This window comes from Sturnira hondurensis, unplaced genomic scaffold (genome assembly GCF_014824575.4).
Source record: "Sturnira hondurensis isolate 20B ecotype Veracruz unplaced genomic scaffold, ASM1482457v3 Scaffold0000780, whole genome shotgun sequence".
NCBI classification, from domain to species: Eukaryota; Metazoa; Chordata; class Mammalia; order Chiroptera; family Phyllostomidae; genus Sturnira; species Sturnira hondurensis.
Genome location: NW_028073411.1, coordinates 1,950,557 through 1,976,214, shown reverse-complemented (window position 1 = coordinate 1,976,214; position 25,658 = coordinate 1,950,557). Strand labels below are relative to the sequence as shown.

At 36.8% G+C, this 25,658-nt stretch overlaps 1 pseudogene; it reads right to left on the bottom strand.

Moving 5' to 3' along the window:
- The window catches only part of LOC118989542 (tropomyosin alpha-3 chain-like), a 61,841-nt pseudogene extending 37,838 nt beyond the window's left edge, over positions 1-24,003 (bottom strand).
- Between the last annotated feature and the right edge of the window lie 1,655 nt (positions 24,004-25,658).

Genomic DNA, 25,658 nt, shown 5'->3' with positions numbered 1-25,658 from the left:
AATTTAAAAGGAAAAGTAAGTATGTGTGGACAAATTTTTATCTCACCATCCAATATGTTTCCTTATGTAAATTCATTTTATGATTTTGAATTTAGTACAATGGTATTATAGATAAAAATTTGATATTGAAAAATATATATCAAAGTGGAAATTCTAAGCTTTTCACAGCATAATGTCTATCACTTAATTTCGAGAAGCAAGCTCTTAGAAATAGGATGCAATGTCTTGAAGACACATCTCTTTCAAGAGTAACTCTCATTCATCTCTAGGAATTGTTCCAAGAAGGATTCCAGACTTCAATAGATTAATCAATGTTAATTATAATGTATTTAAGACTTTTTGGTGTATGAACTGATGTGAAAGAATTTTGGAAATTGTCATTCTGGTTAAATTATTCCTATTCTTTCTCTCTCTAGTATTTAAAAATAAAAACAATTTGTGTTTTCTTCAATCTGAATGCAACCAAAGGAGTGTGTTTATTTCACCATATTTTTTCTCAAATGGGGTGCTATGAAATAAAATCAGAAGTAAATTGCTTCTGTATTTGTAATTCTGTTTCCAGCTTTTAACAAGATGTTCATGGGGATTAGTATTTCATTGGATTTCAGAAAATAGAGGAAATATAAGTTAGTATTTTCTATTTCTCTTACAATTAATTTCACAAATAAGCATAAGCAAGTGTGCGGGCACATAAGTGTTTCTTTTTTTTTACATCCACTTCTAGTGGAAGTAACCCTCCCCACTGCCCCCTTCTAGTAACAGGTTGCCAGGTAGGAGTAGGGCAAGACTGGTGCATACAGTGTGTAAGTCAAAATGGTTCAGGAGAAGGTGCTTGACCAAAAGGCCTGTCAGTCTAGTGTGGAGAAAAAGGGATTGGTTGGGAGGTGGCCCCATCTGGAGCTCATAGAAGCTTGGGAAATTCATTGCTCATTTTTTTTTTTTAGATTTTATTTATTTATCTTTAGAGGGGAAGGAGAGAGGGAGAGAAACATCAATGTATGGTTGCCTTTTGTGCGTCCCCTGCTGGTAGTTAGCTTGCAAGGAACCGACCTGCAACCCAGGCATGTGCCCTGACTGGGAATCGAACTGCGATCGTCTGGTTCGCAGGCCCACGCTCAATCCACTGAGCTATGCCAGCCAGGGCTTCATTGCTCATTTTGAAAAAGGCACCTGGAGATTGGACCAAACTCAAGCTCCTGGTTGTAACCCCAGGGGAACAGAGAAGCTCTCCTTCTTGCTCTCTTTTTTGCTCATGACCTGCACTCACACAGTGCATTCANTTGCTCTTTTTTTTTTTTTTTTTTTAGATTTTATTTATTTATCTTTAGAGGGGAAGGAGAGAGGGAGAGAAACATCAATGTATGGTTGCCTTTTGTGCGTCCCCTGCTAGTAGTTAGCTTGCAAGGAACCGACCTGCAACCCAGGCATGTGCCCTGACTGGGAATCGAACTGCAATCGTCTGGTTCGCAGGCCCACGCTCAATCCACTAAGCTATGCCAGCCAGGGCTTCATTGCTCATTTTGAAAAAGGCACCTGGTGATTGGACCAAACTCAAGCTCCTGGTTGTAACCCCAGGGGAACAGAGAAGCTCTCCTTCTTGCTCTCTTTTTTGCTCATGACCTGCACTCACACAGTGCATTCACCTGCTGTCTCCATGTGGCCCTAGAAGCCAGGCAGTCCATGGCCTCCAGGAGGGTGCCTGAAAGAGACAGGAGCTGGAAACACACAGCAAATTAGCCAGATTCTGGATTAGACTGTACTTTACTATAAAGTATAGACTCAGAACTAGCTTTTGCCTTTGCCTTGCTGAAACCACAGCTGGATTCTTTCTGTGGTGGGGCAAATGGAGGAAGGGGGATGCTAGAAACCAAGGGGGCAGCTTCTGTCCCCACACAAATAAACCCTGCCACTCCACAGTCTCCCATACGTGGGTCTGTGGAATGCATTCCTTCAGATCATGTGGAAAGACTTTTTGCCTACAATATCTATACCTGTGAAGCAGTTTTTCAGAATGTACTTTTTGCCTGACATGCAATGTGACAAGCCTTTTCCAATTTTCTTGAGAAAAGAATAAAATGGGGTAAGAGGGTATGGAGGGCTTTCTTTATGGGGGAACTGCCAGACCATCCCCATATGCCTTTCTCTCCCTTCCACTTCTCTTCCTTATTCCTCCATCTGCCTTTCTCTCCTGCCCTTCTCTTCCTCCTCATCCTCCTTTTCCTCCTAGTTTTTCTATCTCTACCTGCTTTTCTACACACTCCCGTGTGTACAAATCGTTATAAAGATAGATTGTAAGTAGAAACATAAACCAGGCTATTCTGTTGTTTCACTGTTCTGTCGAGTCCTACAAAGCTCAGTGTAATTCAGTGGATGCCAAGTATTCCCACCCTAAGATTATATGTTTGAATTATATCCGTGAAAAACAGGCTTAAGTAAAGATGACTGCTTTTGCTAGCAATATTCTTTACCCAAATCGAGGCAACTTACATGGGTACTGACTGAATACAATACTGTATGGGGACTGCTTGGTAATGGCAAAAATACAACAAAAATGACAAAGCTAGTGAAAATGTCACACTGACAGAGTAGCCTGTACTAAGATTTTACTTCAAGAAGGCATGATTAGGTGAAAGGGACATTGACGGCAATGCTGTCAGAGTTTACAAAGTTAATAAAATATTATAAGGAGAACATTACAGAGTTTAAAACATTCACTGGAAGTTTGAAGGTACTGGTAGAGAGAATTTCTTTAGACATATTGAAGTGCATGGGACCTCATTGTAGAGTTTGTGGAAACAAGAAGCGGCATTTGGTATGTGCCAGGAAAAGGTCTCAGCCGGGTGACCTGGCTCACTCAGCCTGATTGAACAGAGAAAAGAGAGATAGGGCTGTGTTTGGGCAAAGCTGCCAGGAGAAGCACCAAGCATACGACAGAACTCACTGTGAATTACATTGGGAAGAAAAATCCTCTCTACGACAGTTTTGAGGCAGGTTAGAAAGAAGTGAGGAAAAAATCCGGACAGGTGGAGTGAGGAAGTAGGAGCCGATGTCCCACGCCTACGTCCTCTCACCAGAGCCCTCACCTCTGTGCATGCTCAAAGGGAAAACGGTTTATGGCAGGAAACCCCTGCCGCGGTTGCAGAACTCAGCAACAAGCACGGGCTAAAACCAAGTCAGTCCAAGATGGAGGAAAAATTGACCAGAAACCAACCCCAAAGCTCATTGTACCATCGTTATAATGGAAATTTATACCTCCACTAGAAGGGGGGCCAAGAGGAACAAATGCCAGTACAGTTATTGAATGGACCATATGAAGAACAAGCATCCTCCCAAACGGAAGGTGAACACAGAATTCATTACCATAAAATTTAAAAAAAAAACAGAAACATAAAATCCCCAAAACTAAGTGACCACATGCACAACTCACAACTCATTATTGAATTGGCCAGTGTTCACTCCACCATGCTACATATTTTGCACTTCTTTCTGTGGCCACAGGTAGTTAACTAGTTATTAATAAAGGAAGGAAGCTAAAGGGATCAGACATTGAGCATAATCAACCAGGGAGCACAAGTCTGTTTGTTTCAGCAGGAAGTTACAGCTTCATACACTTCCCAGGGGATCACCGCTTTGCCTGGCAAAAGGGATCAACAACCCACCCCCTTCCAAATAGGGAAGAAGGACTGGCTTTTCAATCTCCTTGGTCCAATTGCCTAGATCACGTGGGGAGGTCAGCACATATGCAAGAAAAGTCAAAGTGGCACAGAGGGAGCTGCTTGACCACAGAGACCTGCCAGTCTAACCTGGGAAAGGGACCGATTGGTCTGCAGTAGCCCATCAGAAACCCTGAAGGCTTGGGACGTTGGTTGGTTATTTGGAGAAAGCTCCTGGTGTTTCCCAGGCCTCAGAGAATATAACCCAGATTAATAAAAAAAATCTCTCCTCACTCAGGAACACGCACTCACCCCATTTGTTAAGTGTTCTCTGCATAGAAACCCAGCACATCTAGCAGCCTTGTGGCTGGCTGTCACGTGAACTCCAAACACAGGCTCCTAGCGGGAGCCTGGGTACAGCAGAAGAGCTCGGAATAGTGTTAAGCTACCTGGACTGGGACTGAAACTGCTAATGCTGGAACAACGAAACAGCAACTCTGGACACTGGCCTTTGTTTTGGCCTAGTCAAAGACACGATTGGACTTTTTCCATGGTGGGGTGGTTGGAGATGGGACAGAGGAGCGGCCTTTTATTTCCACCCAAGTAAATCTTGCCACACCACAATCTCCCATGTGTGGGTTCATGAAATGCTTTTCTTGGAATCCCATGAAAGGCGCCACTTCCACCAATAACTCACTCTTAATTTTTTTCCTGGTTGAGTCAAGAACCTGGAGGTTGCCTAGCATGCAGAAGGTCCTGGATCATGCCAGGGCAGGACAGTCCCTTGCACAGAACTAGTCCAGTGACAGTTTCATGATCTTTGTGACCTCACAAGAAATCAGCTTGAGGAAGAGCATTTAACACAGAGCCGATAGGTTGTAAGGTACCCTTCAAAGTGGTAACCCCCAGTGCCATAGGAGCCGCAGAAGGAAGAGACGTCCCCAGTAGTGTGTGTGTGTGTGTCTGTGTGTGTGTGTGTGTGTGTGTGTTGTGTGAGTGTAATATTATAAAGTGCATTAAAACAGTGGGTCAATTTTTTGTATCAACCACACTCAGATTCCAGCGGCACACCTGTAGCCATCTGGTAAACGTGTCTTCTTTTTCTTTCCCTGCTGTTCTACTCTTGTTTAGGAGTTGACTTGAGACATAGAGAAAGGGAGATGCTACCTTTGCTGGCTTCCTAGCTGTAGGTTTCTCAGGCTGAAGTTGGCTGAAACTGCATGAGATGGAGTGTGAGGATGAGCTTGTGGAGCGTGTGTATTTTCCTGGACAGAAATGCGTACCTGGAAGAGAGTCGATTTTTCTTATTAAATGACGGTAATGAGAAAACTTCTCAGACTTGCCAAGAATCGGAGGAGTAGAAGTGGACCTGAATAGTTGAGGAGGAAGGGAAGAAATGATGAGCAAGAGCAATACAGCAGGCACAGGAAAGGACAAAAGTCACTTCCTGCTTGATTCCTATGAGGCACAACTCATTCAATGTGTGTATAATCATGGTTATAATGTGGCATTTACTGGGCTAAGTCCTTAACATTTTTTATCTTCTTCAAATTTAAATCTAAATTTTTTATCTTCTTTAAATTTAAATCTAAATGGAAAGCATTGTCTTAGGCGATAATGAAAATAGTGTGAAAGAAAATCAACTACAACACCTTTAGCATAGCATCTTTTTTTGGCAAATGATGGGCATGAAAATGCTCCAGGGCAGAGCTCAGGGTGGGAGGGGAAGCATATGGGGATCCAGCAGGAGGATGTCCATGGATGCTCAGCTAGTTTCAAAAATGGGCCTGGAAGAATTGTTCTTGAGAAGTGTTGTCAGTTGGGCGGTACTTATCAACAGGGACAAAGAGAAACAGTTAGATGGTAATGTCACATGCAAGAGGGGTTGGGAGAAACTGGTGCAGGATGCAATTTCCGGTGGAAGATTGCAGAGGAAAATTACTACTCATTCAGTGTTTCTTACACATGGTTTTTTGTATCAAGCAAAACTGTAGCATTTATTCCCCCCCTAAGGAAAAAATTTTGCTTATAATGACTGATTTTATATTTTAGATATATGGGAAGTAGAAAAAAAGAGGATTTTGTTTAAAGACAAATATCTTTCTTGCTGTATTTTGCAAACCAAGTTAGTTTTATTTGGAAAACCCAAACTCCAAGGATTCAAAAAATCCTTCCAATCTTGGAGAACAACACAGTCTCAAAGGTTAAGAGTGCTGATTTTGTGTTGTTTACCCCAAAAGCAAACTCAGAATTTTTTTTATCTGAGAGTTGTGGCTTGGAAAATATGGTAGAAGTATTAAAAATATGTTGCTGTCATTATGATCTCTAGTTTGTCAACAACATTCCTTAAGCCATCTAAAACGAAAGAAAAAGCACTTGAGCACGTTTCAAAAAATAGCCAAACGCATGTCCACTTAAGCATAGACAAGAAGAAAGAATAAATAAAAAGGAGTGACAAGTATGTACGACTACTTTTCACCTTTTTGCAAACATTTAAAATATGTATTTCTCCCAGAGTAAAGATAAGAACAAATTGAAAATTTTCTGTTGACTTGCAGATAGAATAATGTGTATATACACAGTAATGTCAAGTACTCCAAAATTTTTAAGTCTATGTTTATGCCTCACAGAATACAAAAATGTGTCCATTTCAAAAGTGTGGTAGCTCTTTTATTGTTCTCTAGTCACTCATATTATCTGATTCTATCTTAACCTAGATGGTAGTTATAAGATGAAGGCTCAGAGAAACCGCTTTCCTCAAAGAGAAGTAAAGATTGATTCTGTGATTCACCATTTTTAGGTAATTATAAGAAAACACTGTCAATTAAAACATAAAGCAATATTTTCTTATTGTTTAGATAAGAATTGAGAATTTATCATTTAGAATTTTTATTTCCCATTTGTTGAATAAACTTTATTAGGCTCAGTCTGAGATACATTTTAATCATATAGCCAACTTGAGCACAAGTCAAATGAAAACATAAATAAAATAAAATGTTTGAAGCTTCCAAAAATATTTGCTCCTTCAGAGTTTTGTCTTTCTGAATCACACTTAATCCCAAGGTGGTTAATGTCAGTTTGTCCACGCAGCACCATTTTTCTGTGTCATCAAAGCATCTTCAACATAGCATTTTTTAATTGAATTTATCGGGGTGATATTGGTTAATAAGATTATATATCTTTCAAGTCTACAATTCTATAGAAGCAGCATTTCTTACATGAGTGTGCCGCCATTTTCTTCAGAGTTTTTTTTCTGGCTGATAAAATCCACTATGCGAGTCTGAGTTTGCAAGTACCCGCTTCTCCGACGAGAGTCGCTTCGGGGCCGCTGCCTGGATGGTGCTGGTTGGGAAGTGTGCTGGATTTCATCAACGTTCAATGCAAAGATGTACAGCTTGGATTTCACAAAATAGTGTAGTAGGGCTTAATAGTGTCTTTCAAATTCAGTCTTAGAAAAAAGTAGCATCCTAAATTTCTTTAAGACTTGTTTAGGATGTAAAATGATGGGAACAAAGTAATATTTACATTCAAAAAATTTTCATTTAATTCCTTACTTTAGAGAGCAAGGAAAAGGTATTGAAACATTATTCATCTTGTGTTTCATTACACTGTTGCTCTTGATTTTTTACATTCTCCTTTTTCTCTTTTCTTCTTGGTTTAATTTCTTTTTGTTTCCTTTCCTCTTCCTTTTGTTACCATTGACTCTCCCAGTTACCTGTGAGAGTAATAAAAGCGTTCCTAATATGAACTAATTAACATTGTTATTAAACATAAAAAGCCACCTTTATCATTAATTTTTGAGATAACCCAGCCTTTATTCTTCCTCTGAATCCTTCTAAAAAGGATTCAAAGTTTCATTGTTCTGTTTCCTTCCCTGCCAATCTCTTAGGAAGTTCAGCCTTTTTTATTCATTCCTTTGGGTTTATAGCTGAAGAACTCTCAACAAAAGGTCAGTGGCCAATTATTTGGGAAAGGACACAGAAGAATAATGGTCACATAAACTAGGTGGATTTTGAAAAGACAGAAGGACTAAAAAAGCTCCGCCGTATGTGATGACCTGGTGTTATCATCATAGCTATTTAAGAAGTACCACTGTGTTCTGTGTTTCTACTCTTTTTATTTGGGAAATACCTGTAAGAAACGGGAGCCCTTTGAAAGTAACTTTGGTTACTTGTTTTGTGTTGTTTGACTGATACGCCACGAAGAGAAACAGGCCTTGTGGGTCATGCCATTATCAGTGGTACTCAGAGCCTCAAATTCAAGTGCATGCCAAGTGCAACACATAAGATAAACAAGCGGAGGGTTCCTTTAGAGAGACCTTGTGTGCGGCAAACCAGAAAGGACCCATCCCTGCTAAAACTTCGGTTTTAAACATTTCATTAAAGCTTGAAGCAAACACGTCTGTGGCCCCAAATCAGCTGAAGGCCGACATTGTGAAACTTCAACATTACACAAGTGATTTAAAAAGACAGCCTTTGATGGCACTTGCTGGGGGATACAAATTAACAAACAAACAGAAGAGAGAGGATGTGAAGCTGTGGTTTAAGGTGCACAGTTGGGGCCTGGTTTTAGGTTGTGCTTTGACATCTGATGAAACTTGGGCCCAGCCACATGGTTTCTTCTCTGCTCTGCTCCTAAGAACAAGGTCCCTCATGAAACAACCCTCCTCGTGGACTCCTCAACACGTGCACTTCCCTGCCAGGCTGTGGATTTATTTAAAAAAAGCTGATCGCACTCTGTGTGGCAACCCCCTTCTCTTGATACCTCAAAGACTGCTGCCTATAGCCCCCGCCCTGCTGGTCACTGTTTCTGAGCCGCACACTCACGTTGCCCTGTGTGGCATGTTCATCCTCTGGGCTATGAGAGGCAAACCTTTCTTGATGTCCTTAGTGTTGCGTGGCCTGAAAATGGGTCACTCCCACAGTGCTGTGAGGCAGGTCCCCTGCCTCAACAAGGGTGAACAGGAGTCCGTTAAAACAGAGATAGGGTCCTCCTGCAGAATAAAGGTTCAAAAACGGTGTTGGAATAATTTAGCATCCACGATTAAGAGCAAGAATAAAAGTTCACATACACAAATTCACATTTGGTCAATTTCTACTGCTTTCAAAGAATCTCGATGCTTTCAAATGCTGAAAATTGAATAACCAAAATTCACAAAAAACAGCAAGTCTCTAGTCCATGAAGGAGAAAATGTTTTGTAACATTTAGTGTCAAGTCAGTTCTGAATTATTTCTGAAGGGCTGTTTTTGCCAAGATTCGTTCCTTGAGGCTGTAGGTGAGTGTGTTGTTCAGGCCCAATAGCCTGAAGCTGCCTCAGGACAGAAATGCCTTTTTGTGTTGCCTCCTTTCGTTATCCTGCCTCTAGGCCCTGCTAAGAGGGAGAGATGGCCTCTTAGTTTGCTATGCCTTGTGGGAGTTTGACTGTGTGGTCCTGTGAAGGAAAGCACTGGGGTTTGCTTATGTGTTGCTCATGTATTTCCCCTTCTTACACTTAAAGGAAAGCAGTCAGATAACTCATCCTGCGTATCTGCAGGACACCATGCTTGTTGCTTAACCATTGCATTTGTGAAACTTGTATATTTAATGAAGTACCTACTCAATCGATGTTTGCAAACTGAATATAGGTGCTATAATATCTTAAGAAAACGTTGATAGAGTTCTAGACACACATGGTAGTTAAGTAAATTATGATATTGTTGTTTTTGCTATTTTACTTATTATATATCTTTTTTTTTTTTACTATTTCCTTTGAAAAATCCCTCATAATGTTCCTCATGATAATGAATAGACTTCATACTTGCTGCTCCAGTAGGGTCATTTTTTCCTTTCTCTTTAACTGATTTTATTAGGTTATGCATCCTCTTAAATGCTGGAGCTGGTACATCCTGCTATTCTCTCCCCCAGGTCATAGTTCATTCCCACAGATAACAATAGGGAAAGTACTTGAAGTGGCCTTTTCACCAATAATGACCATTTGCATTGATTGACATATACTATCATTTTGCGTTTTTGTCACCAATACCTTTTTTTCATGCTTCTGTCTTATAGTACAGACCATAGAAAGATTAAGTATGCAAATGTACAACAGATACCTAGTGCACATACATTTTTATGCCATTAGATTATATAGTAAAAAGTGTGCCAGTGAAATTAAAATGTAATAATAGCAACAATTTACTGAACATTTACTATGTGTCAGGCACTGTGCTAATGGGGCACATAGCTGTTTAATTTTCTTAATAGTTTTACAAGTAGATTACATCAATTTTATTAAATAGGAAATGAAACCGAAGCTAAGTAAAACAAATTTTTCTTCTAAGGTAGATAAACACTAAGTGACTAAAAACTACTTTCATGTATCAAGTTGGCTAGGCAACAGTATCCCAATTTTTGGCAAAACACTATTCTGGATGTATAGGTGAAGCTACATTTTGGATGCAATTACTATGTAAATCATTCGACTATGAGTAAAGCAGATTGCTTCCATTACGTGGCATACACTTCATCCAATCAGCTGAAGGCCTTTAGGAGAAGACTGACCTTCCGCAAAGAAGAAGGAACTCTGCCAGCAGACTCCCTCCAAACTCAGACTGCAAGTTTTCCTTCATTTTCCATTCTGGCGGCTTACTCTGCTGATTTTGAACTTGCCAGGCTCCAAAATGGTATGCACCTATTTCTAGATGATAGATAGATAAGTAGTTAGAAGAGAGAGAGACTATATACACCCTATTAAACACAAAATTTAACAGATTAAATTTGAATTTCTAATTGGCTTTATTCAACAATTCACGAATCAAGCAGCATCCCATCCCGCAGATAGAAACCGACTCTAAACAGCTGTAGAAAAGAAAAGGCTCTTATAGCAAAGAGTGGAGAGTTTCAGATGTAGGTTGCTTTCCCACGGGGTCTATTGGGTGAGTATCTCACTAGTGCTGACCAGGATATTCTAGACTGACTGGTTAAGATGACATTCCTGGAAAGGTTGAAACTGCAACCGGGTTGTTAAATATTAAATCTTGGTTTAGTTTGCTGACATGGGGCTTAGCACCAGTGACTCTATTTGGGGCCTATTGTTTCTTTTAAAATAATCTTTATTGTTATTACTACTATTATTAATTATTATCATTATCATCATCCTGAGAACGCTGGTTAATAAAGTGATGGAAGTAAAATTTGAAGCAAGGATTTTCTGATCCCAAACCCCGAGATTCCTAGAATTCTGGGAGTAACATGAACTCAGGTTGTGCTGTCTTATTTTCTCCTTTATTAGGTGCTCATTTTCCTGTGAAGTGTGTAAGCATTACTCTGCCTGACATCGCTTTGTTATTCCACCCATCCTCCATGTCTGGTCATACCCACTTCATCCCCAGGTTAGGGGAAAGCATACACTTTCTTTGTGGCCAATTAGAATAGTGAATTGTTCTGGTCATAGTCATTGGTTTAATGATGGGCTCAGGCAAAGTGGGGGGAGTTGAAGCTTTCTAGGATCTCTCAGGAAAGAGAAATTTCCTCCTAAAATTCTTGTCACTGAAGTCAATGTAGGGCATTCATTCATGTCCACGTTTGCTACAGAATAAAACAAGCAGAAAATAAGTCAGGGAAAGATAGTGAATCTTAATGAATCGTTGGATCTCTGAAAGCCAATCTAATTTAAACACACTTCTCTAATATTACATATTCTGATAGTGGAAACTAATTAATCATTTAGTTCAAATTAGAGTTATGTTTCTGACACTTGAAACTAAAAGATCTTAGTTAAATTAAAATTTAATTAAAGAACTCAATTAATTGACCATACAGGCATGGATTTACTTCTGGGCTCTCTATTCCATTGATCTGTATGTTTGTTTTTATCCCAGTACCATGCTCTTTTCAATTACTATGGCCTTGTAGTATAATTTGATATCAGGTAGCATTATTTCTACAACTTTGTTCTTCTTTCTCAGGACTGCTGAGGTTATTTGGGGTCTTTTGTGGTCCTACATAAACTTTTTGATTGTTCGTTTTCATTCTATGAAATACATCATTGGTATTTTCGTAGAAATTGCATTGAATCTATAGATTGTTTTGGATAGTATGGACATTTTAACAATGTTAATTCTTTTTTTCTATGAGCACAGTATCTGATTCCATTTATTTATTTACTTATCTATCTATCTAATTATTTATTTTAGTTTCTTCAGTGTCATAATTTTCTGAATATAGGACTTTTACCTCTTTGGTTAAATTAATTCCTGGGTATATTTCTATTGTAGTTGTAAATAGAATTTTTCACTTAGTTTTCTTTTCTTATAGTTCATTTTTGGTTTATAAATATGCAACCCACATAGTCAAGGGGATGTAAAGTACAACATTGGAAATGTATAGTCAATAATACTGTAATTTGTGACTATATAAGTTGCCACTTGGGCATGGGAAATATCAGGGGGGACACTTTGCAAAGTATTTTATTGCCTAATTAATATACTGTACACTTGAGACTAATACAAAATAATACTGACTGTAAACTGTAATTGAAATGTCCTAATTAAAAAAGCTGAGTGGGGAAAAAATAACAAATTACTAAGTAAATATTTCATAGCACATTGGCCATTTGCTTTTTGTTTTCTTGTTTTTGACTCAGAAAATTTTGTCACATCACCTAGGAGAATTTTTAGTGTCGAAAACTGTTATATGCAGATATTCATTTAATTATTCATCAGAGCAGCATATTTAATTGATCTTCAAAGAAGTGAGTCTTCCATAATAATGACAAATAGATGTGATCTTCCATGTTTGTAGAACATTTTGCTTTCCCAAATACTATTCTACTAGTTATCTCAGTCAGCCATTCATCAAGCTCTATGGCACAGTTTAAAAACTTATGATGACCCCAATGTATTGATCATGAATTTATTGTTGGCTATTTTAAATGACTAATATTTCACAACTAGTCAGTAGAAAAGAAATACTATGTAATCTAATGCATAACAAAAATATAGATATGGTTACACTATCACCAAAACACAAATGTTGAATAAGGGATTGTTTTATATATGAAAATTTATACACATATATATGAATATGTAAAAGCTACTATATCACATATGTGGGTAGGTTTAGTTCAGACTAAAAGTGTTTAAGTTTTCTAACTCAAACACTTATTGTTAATTTAATAGTTTTGATCAAAAGGGGAAATGTTCAGAAGACCTCAAATGACTTGGATCTATTATAAAAAACTATCAGGAGATAATATGAGAGCAAAATAGAATTACGTAGATAGAGTTGTTTACTTCTTAAAAGTATTTAATTTAGCCCTGGCTGGTGTAGCTCAGTGGATTGAGCGCGGGCCTGTGAACCACATGATCGGGGTTCAATTCCCAGTCAGGGCACATGCCTGGGGTGCAGGCCAGTTCCCAGAAGGGGCTAGTTCCCAGCAGGGGATGCATGAGAGGCAACCATACATTGATGTTTCCCTTCCTTTCTCCTTCTCTTCCTCTCTAAAGATAAATAAATAAAATATTTAAAAAAACAAAAAACCAAAAAAACTATTTAATTCAACAGCATAGAGATAAAAAGAGAGGAAAGTAGCAATTCAACATTATACCAAACATTTTCCCACTCTTATATATGGAGAGATCTGAATTACATTAGTTGCTGAAAACTGAATGTTCATATTAGAACAATTGTTAAGTAAGTCCTAACAGGTGCAGCAGATACAAAAAGTTACTTGGAATAAAATTTTAATAAAAGAATATGAATTATTGTAGAGTAGAAGACATTTTCTCTGTAGTTAGGTATGTTAAAATTTTTAACAAAATCTAAGTTGAAAGACATTTTTATAATTGGATGTATTTTAAATCTTAATGGTCACTGGGTGTGTAAGGGAAGCAAAATTCCTTTATTAGTCATAAGAAAATAAGGCTTCAATATAGGATATCAGATAAATAATATCTTGTCAGATGTTTAGAATTTTATGAAAATTATATGAAAGGTCATTCAAAGATTAATTCAAGATAGCCTTTAAAAATTCCTCTGTAAAATATACATAGTAGAATAGAATAACCTGACATTACTAATGCTTACATATCCTAGAGCTAATACAGCATATTTAGAAAAGTCATCTTCTGCAAACTTGTTTTGTCCTAATTAATCTCTTTAAAACTAAACCTGATCAAGTTATTATATTGTTAAGAAAAAGAATTCTGGCTTTCCTTTGCTCACAGGATAATGTGTGAACTCTTTATCATTTATTTTCTTACCTAGTTGCAGTCTCTTGAATGCATGATCTAACCATTTAAATTACCATATCCAATTGTGTGCATACTATTCTTTGCACTAAATGCTTTCCATCTCTAACTCCTACTCATCTATCTTGATCCTACTAATCTATTCAGACCTTGCCAACTAATAGTTAACTTCTATAAAAAGACAATCCACAAATGAGAGAACATATTTGCCAATACATCTGACAAGAGGTTAATATCCAAAATTTATAAAGAACTTACAAAAAGCAAGACATGGAAAAACAAACAGCCCAATTGAAAAAATGGGCAAAGGAACTGAATAGACAATTATTCAAAGAAGACATGCAGATGGCCAATAGACATACGAAAATATGTTCAGTGTAACTAAACATCAGAGAAATGCAAATTAAAACCACAATGAATATCATCTCACACCTGTCAGAATGCCTGTCATTAACAAATCAACAAACAACAAGTGCTAATGAGGATGTGGAGAAAGGGGACCCCTAGTATGCTGCTGGTGGGAATACGGACCGGTGTAGCCACTGTGGAAAGCATTATGGAGATACCTCAAAAATTAAAAATGGATCTAACTTTCAACCCAGTGACCCTGGTTCTGAAAATATACCTGAAGGAACACAGAACACTACTTCAAAAGAACATAAGCATCCCTATGTTCATTGCAACATTAGGTACTATTACCAAGATATGGAAGTAGCCTATGTCCATCAGCAGGTGAGTGGATAAAACAACTATAGGGCATTTGCACAATGGAATGCTACTCATCTGTAAAAAAGAAGAAAATTTTACCCTTTGCAACACTATGGATAGACCTGGAGAACATTATGCTAAGTGAAATAAACAATTTGGAGAAAGACAAATACCATATGGTTTGTCTTAACACTCGTGTCAAGTGGTATACTATACCACTCGTATGTGGAATCTAATGAACAAACTGAACTAATAAGGAAAATGGGGACAGATTCATACATGGAGAGCAGGATGAGAGCTAGTGGGGAGGGGAGGTTAGAGGGTAGAGTGATTGAGAAAAAAGGAAAAAGGCTCATGAACATGGACAACAGTATGGTGATTGCTGGGGGGAAGGGTTGTAAGGAGACTAAATGGTAATGTAAAAAATACAATAAAGATAAATTAAAAATATTTTAAAAATAAACATAAGTGTTGAGTTATATCATTAAGCTTTCTTTGGCTCCCTTGGACACAGAAAATAATCTTTATTATCCTTTCATTTTATACTTTTAATATTATATTTATTTCCCTGGGCTATAATAATACTTGCTTATTTTTCTTTGTCTGATAAGACATCATGGGCCAAAATAGTTCTACACGTATTTGATTTTTATATTTCTGGTATTAAGAAGTATGACTCACACATAGCAAATGTTCATTAATTATTTGTTAAATGTTTTTTTAAAAATAGTATTTATTAAATGTTTGGATGAATATTTGAATGAATAAATGAACAAATTATTGCATATCTTTTAACATCCTAATCTATAATTTTCAAACTGTGTCCTTTATTTTGATGAGGTATTAGGATAATTGAAATGAACACAGAGACAACGTCTATGTATAGAGGATTTAGACAATATTATCCCATTTGGGGGCAAAAGAAATACATTTAGAGAGGTTGTTAGAGGTTTTTAAACTGAAACTTTTATTTCATGATAAGTGCTCTTTTGAAGGCCTTTTGAAAATTTCAGTTTTGTCTCTCAAAATAAAAAAAATAAAGTGAATTTTATTATAGCTTCACAGTTTTGAGAATATCTTTTTCTATCAAAGAAATTGATGAAAGCACAAACCCATTGATGCTATTTAATCCTTCATTCAGTTCACTCTATCAACAGTTACACTAAATTGTCCTAAATATATACACATATGTGTATATATATATATATATATATATATAACATATTTAGATTTAAATAAGTTATAGCACAAATAGGAATTAACGATAGAAAAATTAAATACATTTGACTTCATTAAATTAATAACTTTTATTCACCAAAACACAATAATACTGAGGGAATTAAAAGATAGCCCACAGTGCAGGAGAGAACATTTTCAATGCAACGAGAGACATTTATCTAAACTATGAAATATATACATGTCCTGTGTGTGTGTGTGTGTGTGTGTGTGTGTGTGAGGCCTGTCAAGGTCTGTCAGGAAAAACTCCAGCCATTGCTAATATAATGAAAGCAGTTTGTGTGACATTAATATAATCTGGCAGCCAAGGAGAATGGACCAGAATGTGCATGTATGAACAATGATAACTTCACAGTACTAGTCAGTGAGGGCGGTAAACACTATTGAGTGAGTGAGCACGTATACTGTGTGGTTGTCACATTCAAAATGACTGAGCTAGTAGAGCAATGATTCTACATCAAGTCTTGTGTTAAGTTTGAACATACCTCCACAGAAACTGTTGATGACTCAGAAGGCTGCAGCTATGGGCAACTGGTGATTGGCAGGTTCATCACAAGATGCCTGCTCTTGCATCACATCTTGTGCAAGGTTTTGGCAAAACATCAAATCACCCAGGTGACTCAGGCCCCTACAGACAGATTTGGGGCCCAGTAACTTCTGGTTTTCCCCAAACTAAAATCACCTTGGAAAAGGAACAGGTATCAGGCTGTCAGTAAGACTCAAGCAAATACCACAAGGCAGCTGATGGCAATTGGAAGAACTGTGTGAGGACCCAAGGTGCCTACTTTGATGGGAACTGATTAGTCATTGTCATATGAAAAATATTTCTTGTGTATTCTTCAATAAAGTTCTCTATTTTTCATATTAAAATGGCTGGACACCTTCTGGACAGAGCTTTGCATACCTAGTGATAAGCTCATTCTTAAAAGGTACCTAACAGCTTATTGCATACTTTCCAAATTAGCCACGACAAGTTTGTCCTGATTATTTCTGTGCAGATGTAAATAGTGAAAAAGATTCAATATATAGTGTGGCATAGGGCACCTAGGCAGCAGGTGGCACCCAATGTCACATAGGCATCATTTCTATTGTTTCAGTTGGTTAATTCTTTCAGAATAGGAGTTTGATAAACAAGGTCACATTCCAACTGCCCAACAATTGATCTACCTATGTGTTATAGCTCAGTTATAATGGAAGTATGTGTGATAGATGATGAGAGATAGATAGATATGGATATGAATATGGATATAGATATAGATATAGATTTATTCCAAGATGTTTTCAGGGAGATGGAGGACATCAATACAAAACGTCATGCAGTGACAAAGACTGATTATCCATATCTATATCTATAGATATAGATTATCACCTTTAATAAATAGCTTTCAAATCAGTGTTGGCATTCATAGTAGCCTAGAATGAAAGAATAAAGAAAATAACACATGGAAATATCCAGAGTTGTAGTGCTGCACAATAATTCTGTTCACGTCAAATTTATTAGAACTTAGTCATATGGTCAAATCTACTTGAGAAAGAGGCTAGGACTATATAGGATAGCTGTTCAAGAAGAAGAAGAAGTAACTGGTGAAAGCTAGCTTGGCTATTATTTCCTCTAGTTATTTGTACTGTTACCACTGTGATAATCATATGTTGTATTACATATGAAAAATCTCTGAACTGGTACCCAGTACATTTCTGTAGTTTGCACATGAGCTCATGCTCTCATGATTTCAACTATTGTTTACTTCTCAAACATCCCAAACTCTTCATTCTTTTCCATAAATAGTGATACCCAAATCACAGGATTCAATTCTGCAAACTCATTGTCTCCTTTGTATGAAACTTCTCATTGTATTGTGATCATGATGGCGGGATCCAGTCACTAAGTGAATCAGGATTGGTTCTCCTGCGCATCAGTCTTTGAATTATCTGACCAAGCAATACATAGCTGTCTCCTGATGTTTTCCAGTGCACATAAAATGTAAGTTTGGTTCATTGTTCTACAACATTGTCTTTAAAAGCATAGCTAAATTAAATAGATCGGTCTTTATTATGGCTATAATGATGTAAATAATCTGTGGTCCTCTCTTTATTATCTTTTGAGTTTTTCCTCAATGTTTTCCAACCTTTACTCGTTAAACTTAATCTAGTACATTTTTAATATGAATTAAAACGAATGCATATTTTAATGGTTCTCATCACTATTTTAAAGCATGCATGCATGATATTTAAAACTGAATAACCAGTGATTGTAAATCAGCACTGTTTTTCTAAGATCTAAAGAAGAAATAAAATCATTGTCAATGTTTTAAGGATATGAACAAGGGAGGTCCAGCAACTTGCCCGAAATCATATAACTAGCAAATTCAGCTCACGGCTAGTCGACTTCAACATGTGTGGGCCGAGCCACCAAGCTTGCACTACTTATGGTAGGCAACCACTGGAGACTACATTGACTATGGCACAGCGGTCTCCAATACACACAGGGGAAATTGTGCTGAACCCCACAGCAGTTTGCATACAGTAATCCCTGTATCTAGGGAGACCTACCTCTTATTTTCTGGGTTATCTTCTCCAACTACATTTGGAATGTAGTTTGCCAATATTTTTATTCTACATCATGTGGTCTGGGAAAAAAAACTAATGTGGGAAATGCCAGGTTTATGTATATTAGGAAATAATGGCATAGGCATGATAATACAATTCGAGCAGCAAACTCATTTATTTAAGCAAAATGCCTTCTTGTCTGATTTGTCTTCATTTTCTCTCTGGTACCTGTTCTGCTAACAGCATGAGCTCTGAATAGCACTTAGGTGGTTTGTGGGAAGGAAATTATTCCATGTAAGTGGTACAGTCTAAGTTAATTATCCACTAATGTCTGGATAACCTTTTTCATTTGTTAAATTATATTAAAATTATCAAGTGCCTCAATTATTTTTCTCCTCCCTAGAATTTTCTTTCAACTGGTATGATACCTTTTCTTTGAAATAAAGCCCGATATATTAAAGTTAAACGTCTTTAAAGACAATTTAATTCACCTTCTATATGTCATTGGGAGATATGTAACCACCAAGGGGAAGGGGAAATGATCAATTTCTCTGGTCTATCACAGAAATACATTGAAAGTTTTACTTTAACATTTAGAAAACTTTGCTAAAAAAGAAGTATGGAACAACAAGCGTCCTTTTCATCTCCAGATCCTTTTCATGAGAAATCTCAAGAGAAAGCTCATAACTGCTTTTTCTATATTCATCTGAGGAGGAGGAAGAGGACAAATAATTGAAGGTGATTTTAGCAAGATTTCAAGCAGTAACACCGGAATTAAATGTTGAAAGCAGGAGGGCTGTCACATCAGGCACTTGTAAAGATACATGAATGACTACATCTTCATTAAACTTTCAACCTAAGTTTGCTGAAAGTTGAGTAAAATATTTTACTGTTATATCTACCAGAAATTGTGAATTCAAGTACAGAGAATTTTGTATGTAGCCTATTTTTAATAAAAATTTCCAAAGTTCTATTCATCATACACATTTTAAATGAGTAGTGCTATCTCTTGTGACTAATGGTAAGAATAATGAAGATGTCACCCTGGCCCAGTGCTTCTCCCTTACATAGATGCCTCTCTCTCTCTGCCTACTCTCTCCCATTCCTTTCCCTCTAAAAATCAATGAACACATCTGTTGATACTGGTTGTCCAGTGTTATAAATCGGAAATCAAACCCAAACAGCAGCTATAAGAAAATATTTAAAAGACTATGCAAAAAGTTGTGGGTTTTTTTTGTTTTTCTGGTTTTTTAGGAATTTAAGGATTACTGATGACTTTGAAAAATCAAGCCCAATCTTTTCTTGTACCTTCTCCTATATCCCCTGTCTTAGAGGGTTGTACCTTTGTTTACCTAACCAACTGAGGGCTGAAAATCGTTTGTTATCAAGTTAATCACTTCTGGAAGATTTAGCTTCCTTAATTTCTAAAGCCGTCTTCATGTATTTACTTAGAGCTCCATTGAGATATAATTCACATACATTGTAATCCAACACTTTATAAAGAGCACAGGTCAGTAGTTTTTAATATATTCATAAAGTCACACAGCCATCTTTCCAATCAATGCATGAATTGATGAATAAAATATGGCATATCTAACAATGGTATATTACCAGATATAAATGGGAATGGGTTACTGATATACTCTAAAATTTCAGATCATTTTTGTCATTCCCAAAGGAAACCATATATCTATTAACTGTCAGTCCCATTTCCCCCCCATTCCACCCCAGCCGTTAGCAATCATGAATATTATTCCTGTTGCTATAGATTTGTATGTTCAGGACATTTCATACAAATGAAATCAAATAATGCAATATCAGCTCTTTTTTAAATGACTTTTTTCATTTACGACAATGTTTACCGGTTCTTTCACATTTTAGAATGCATCAGAAATTCATTCCTATTGATTTCTGAATTAATATTCTATTGCTGGATATACCATATTTTATTCATTGATCCATCAGTTGATAAACGTTTTTTGTAGTTCTACTTTATGATGATTATGATAATGCTGAAACATATGAGTATTTTTGTGGACATATAGTTTTATTTCTGTTGAATATATGACTAGTAATTATACGTGTGATAGTTGATGGACAACCAGATTATTTTCCAAACTAGCTTCACCATTTTACTTTTTCACCAGAAATATCTCCCGGCTCTACCATTGAAAAACTATGTAAACTTTATTTTTACATCACTTACATTTCTATGCTTGTTTCTTCAAGTATATAAAGAGTACAACAGTGATAACTGTCTCAGTATCTATGTCTGTATGTTTGTGTGTATAAAAATTACCTAAGTCATGATGTGACTGGTCCTTGAGTACCGGGTGTGCCTCATAACTGTCTTTTTATTACACACCTGTTTCTCCCAAATAGGCCACTTTTTTACTTATCTGTGTATTTATTGTATCCATCATTTTGTCTAACATATAGTAGCTACTCAAAGCTTACTGAGTCAATTTGACAAACATAAAATAAATCAAAGCTGGGGGAAATAGTTTTTTAATGCAAACTATAATATTAAAGGAAAATGCATTAGGGAAAAATACTTTCCTAATGCAAATTTTGACACATTTATAATTAAAAATCAGGGAATTCTTCCTACATCATTCAATCCAACTTCTGCTGCCTCCCATTAGTTAATTAATTAATTAATATAAGAACTGGCTTATGAGACAGGAGAATGACTCCTTGTTTTATATTTTGTGTTGTGCTTGACAGGAAACATCCATATTTTCAGGGGTCGTTCCCGGTCCTGTCTAGAAAATGTTCTTTCCAAACGTTTGTTCAAATAAATCTGTGAATCCAAATGCCCCACCAAAAACCATTTTTCTTTTTTAGAGGTCAGTGCTGAATTCATTTCTTGATGAAATTCCTCATTACCCTATTTATATAGTACGGGCATCTCACGTGATGGCCTTCCTCCCATGTACATGACGGTACAGCACTGTTTATGGATTTTCAGATCATTCTACATCTGCGTATGTTTATCTCACAAGCTCAAACTGTAGCACTCATGGACAGCCTCCGGCAAGTGGAAGAGGAGAAATGATTGGTGACTCCAGAGCTATTTGTGCTCATAGATTATACGACTATTTCAGCCAGTTCTTCCAAAAATGCTTTAGTCAGAGTAGTTCTTAACACATTTAAAAGAAAAATGTATTTTAGAATGAATTAATAAATTAATTTGTTTTATCTAACATTTGTAGAACTTTCTTTTTTGTTCAAAATGCTCTATGGAGTTCACAAGTTATGACTGGGTTACATAGGAAAATCCAGAATGAAACAATGCGCAACAGAAATATAAACGGAAATCTATGAAAATATGAAACTGTATCTGTTGGAGGTACAAAGAATCACTACTTGGATTGTAATAAATATCTACAGAACAGTGGTTTGCTGGTCTATGATAAAAATAAAAGACTAAGGAAAAATTCCAGGCATAGGACACACTTTGTTACTGATCATTGCTAGGGGGAGCAACCATCCTTATTGCCTGAGGTTTAGGAATTCTTAGGGATGAAGCCCTTTCAGTTTTAAAACTGGGGAGTCCTGGGAAAGCTAGGGCCTCACGTATCTTTTAGGGTTATACTAAGTTATAAATACATTATGTATGTGTTATGTAACACGTTGTAAAATGTCTACCTAGAAGAATCCTTAGGAAGTATATTTGCCTTTTCTTAGGTTCATAAACCATTAGGATTTGTATGAGCAGATTTTTCTTCTTCTTCTACACCTTACGCATTCTGTGAAATGTTGGGCTTCTTCATCCCACGGGCTGCTAGAAAACTTGGAGACAAAATGTGGCCTAATATATGTGTTTATAACAACTCATAAAATATAATGTGTAGATAATCACTTTCTTTTTTATTCTTAGGTTCTCAGTGTTTCATCTTTATTAGTTTAACATTTTTCACATTGTCAAACTATACCCTTGTAATTGTAGTATATATTTTAAACAAAATAAAGCATAAGTGAAGAAATATTTTTTTTTAAATTATACACTGGTATGTTATATTGAGAAACACAGAATAGCTTAATCAATGAAATATTAAAATGCATTTCACTGGGGTATAAAGTAGTCTTTCAAATAAGACCCCTGCATTATTGTAGTTGGGCTACTAAAAAAGAACACACAATTATTGCTTTAGAAGACAAATTATTGTTTAAAACAGAAGACAAGACTTTTCCTTCCAGAGAACTGTCTTTTGCCAGTTCAATTTATTATCCAACAGGGGGAACACAGCATAATCACCAAAATAAAAACAACGTATCTTGGAGCAGCGTTTCTACTCATGTATGTGAAGAAGGCTGAGTGCCTGTTAAGGCACTGATTGTTAAGTGGTCCCCACTGTCATTAACCAATACTGTCGGAGAACACGCACTAACCTGCGTCTGCTATTGTGTCAGTTAACAACTCTCCTGTGATCCAATTGAGGACTATGCTGCTGGCAACCCCAGGTAAGAAGCAAATAATTATACTTTGTTATGAAGATAGCAAAGTATTGTACTTAGTCACACTCACCCTTATAGCATCCTGCAGATTTAAAGTGAGTGTCACTCATGGCACTGAACTCTTGGAAAGGCTGTCAGCTGGTTTCAGAAGATTCTCCTCAGTCACGTGGTTCAACAGATGGACCTATTTCACCAACCCAGAAAAATTTCCCTAACGCGTGTATCCTTCTGTAATGGTTTACCAATGGATGATTGGAAAGACAGAATTTACACAAGAACTGTTACTTGGCATTAGTGCAATTAACTGACACTCCGATTTTGTTTTCTTTTTCTTTAGATGTCAGTTCCTCTTTGTTTTCTTTGTTTATACTTGGCATTAATATTCCTGTCATTGAGCAACACGTTCTAAAACCCTCTGGAACTTAACTGTTTTTAAAGTTTCTTTATCCAGGTGGAAATAAATTTTAAGGTATAAATAAAATAAAGAAAAATAAGTACAATGGCAAGTAACCTTCATGTGAAGCTAATAAACATGAAAGTATACAGACTGAGTGGGTACTTTTTGCAAAAGTGAGAGTAACCTAAAGCCAAGCTAGTGTGATTGGTTTGCCAGGGCCCTGGATTGGACATCGCCCTTACGGGGAAGAGGAGAGAGATGGGCATAAGGGACGCATTATGTTTTCTATATGTTCTGTGTCAGCGCAATTTTAATTTGTGCATCATATTTGTCAAATGAAGAGCCAAACTTTATCATTTGTTCTGCCATTGAATGTATTAGAGATTTGAGATTAGCAAACATTTTATTATTTAAAACCTCATGTTGACTACATAGCTTAGTTTTATGATTTCTTTCAAAAGAAACACTATTCATATTTATATTCTTCATACTTTGACATATATTCCCTAAATGGTGTGCCATGGCTCACAGTTCATGTAAAGATGTAATGATTTCTTAAGGAATAAATTATCATAAAGAGACATATCACTTTAAACTGGGAAACTGACTGGTGTCTTCAAACCTCAGTTTTCAGTACACTCTTCTCCCACAATTTCTTTATTCCAAAAATTATAACTGACATAGTGATTTCTACGTTCTAAAAAATTATAACGCAGTGCCTCACTGTAGCTGTTAACTCACCTTCGGCCTCCTGCTTTGTGTCCTTGGCCATCGTGCTTATGAATCATTGTCACTCATAACATAAAAATGGTCTTATTTTTTGGTGTCAGTCACAGAAGAGGATCTCAGAGTTCACAGTAAATCTCCAGTTAGAATCCCATTAAGAAAAGTCACTTCTTGGTAGCAAATTAATGATAAGGAGATATGCATTTATCTCTAAATTATGAAAATGATATGTTCATGCATTTTTACTGCAGACTTGTGCACAGAGTAATTATTGTTTTGACAGAAGCCTTAGATATTAACCATCCACATGTTTTCTGTGAAACTCTAATGGCATATGGCATAACTAGCTACATGGTCAATTACAAGTAATTTATAGCTAGAAATCCTTAAAATATTGGAGTTTAATACATTTGCTTTTCTTTTAAGTGTACTGACAGAAGTAATTAAGACTGTTACTAATAATCCTTTTTACTTCATCACCAATATCTCTAAATGTACCTGAAGGAAGAAAAAAAGGAATAGAGTTATAGCTAAACCTGTAACTGTGGACCTATAACTGCAATTGTGCACAATCACTGACTGACTTTACCTACACTGAAACAATCTAAATAACCCTTGCTATTTGCTCTCCCTACATAATAAAGATAAGTCTGTATAAGAAAAATCATGCCTAAGGCAGAGTTAAAACACACATCGCTGCCCGGGCACGCTGTATTTGTTTTTTATCTGCACTTCATGGCACAGTTTTCAAACGTGAGCTGGGCGGTCAAGAGCTGCGGAGAGTCTGGTATTCTACCCTACTTGACAGCTCTCAGATTAGCCAGCTGCAGTTTCATAGATGCTTGCAGAAGACATGGGTGCATGGAACCTGAGACGAAGGATTTTATTACTCATGGCACAGCAGAGTTCATAGCTTCCTGATAGCATTGGGTCCCCTTGCACCCTGCCCCCAAGCTTCACAGAAATCATGTGGAGGTGAGCAACTATGTCTATAGTTGGGCAGCTATATCTATAGGTGGGCAACAATACATATCCGTGGGAGTTTATCATGGCCAAAGACTGCTGAGCTTAAAGACCTAACTCTTAAAGAACTATAGCAAACCTCTCTTATAGTGATCTCAGAGATAAACATACTTTTCTTTTCCATTACGGTTTGCATTTAATATTATTTTATATTAGTTTCAGGTGTGTTCAACATAGCATTTCAACAATCATCTACTTTACAAAGTACTTCCCTCAATAGTTGAGGTACACCCATGGTATCATACATAGTTATTAAAATATTGTTGATTATATTCCCTGTGCTTTACTTTACATCCCATTACCTTTATTATTCTGGTAAGACACCAATCTGCCCTGCCCCAGAAGGAGACTCTGTTAGTATCTTCCAAGGCTGTTTGCTATGTAAATAATCTTCAGAAGGTTAGTTCAAAACAAAAGCTGAGATAGGACATGCAGAAGTGCCTTGAGGCATAGTTTCTCCATAGGAGTCATTTGCAACATGATCTTCAAGGGGAGCTAGAAACTGCCCTTCCATCTCAATGGTAGCTTTGCTGGATAGAGTAGTCTTAGATGTAGTGCTTCTCAGACTGGATAAAATTAAAGGAGTTCATCATCATCAAGCCCTTATTATATAAAATGTTAAAGGCACTTATCTAAGGAAAAGAGGAACAACTGGGGAGTAAGTCAGACCACACAACC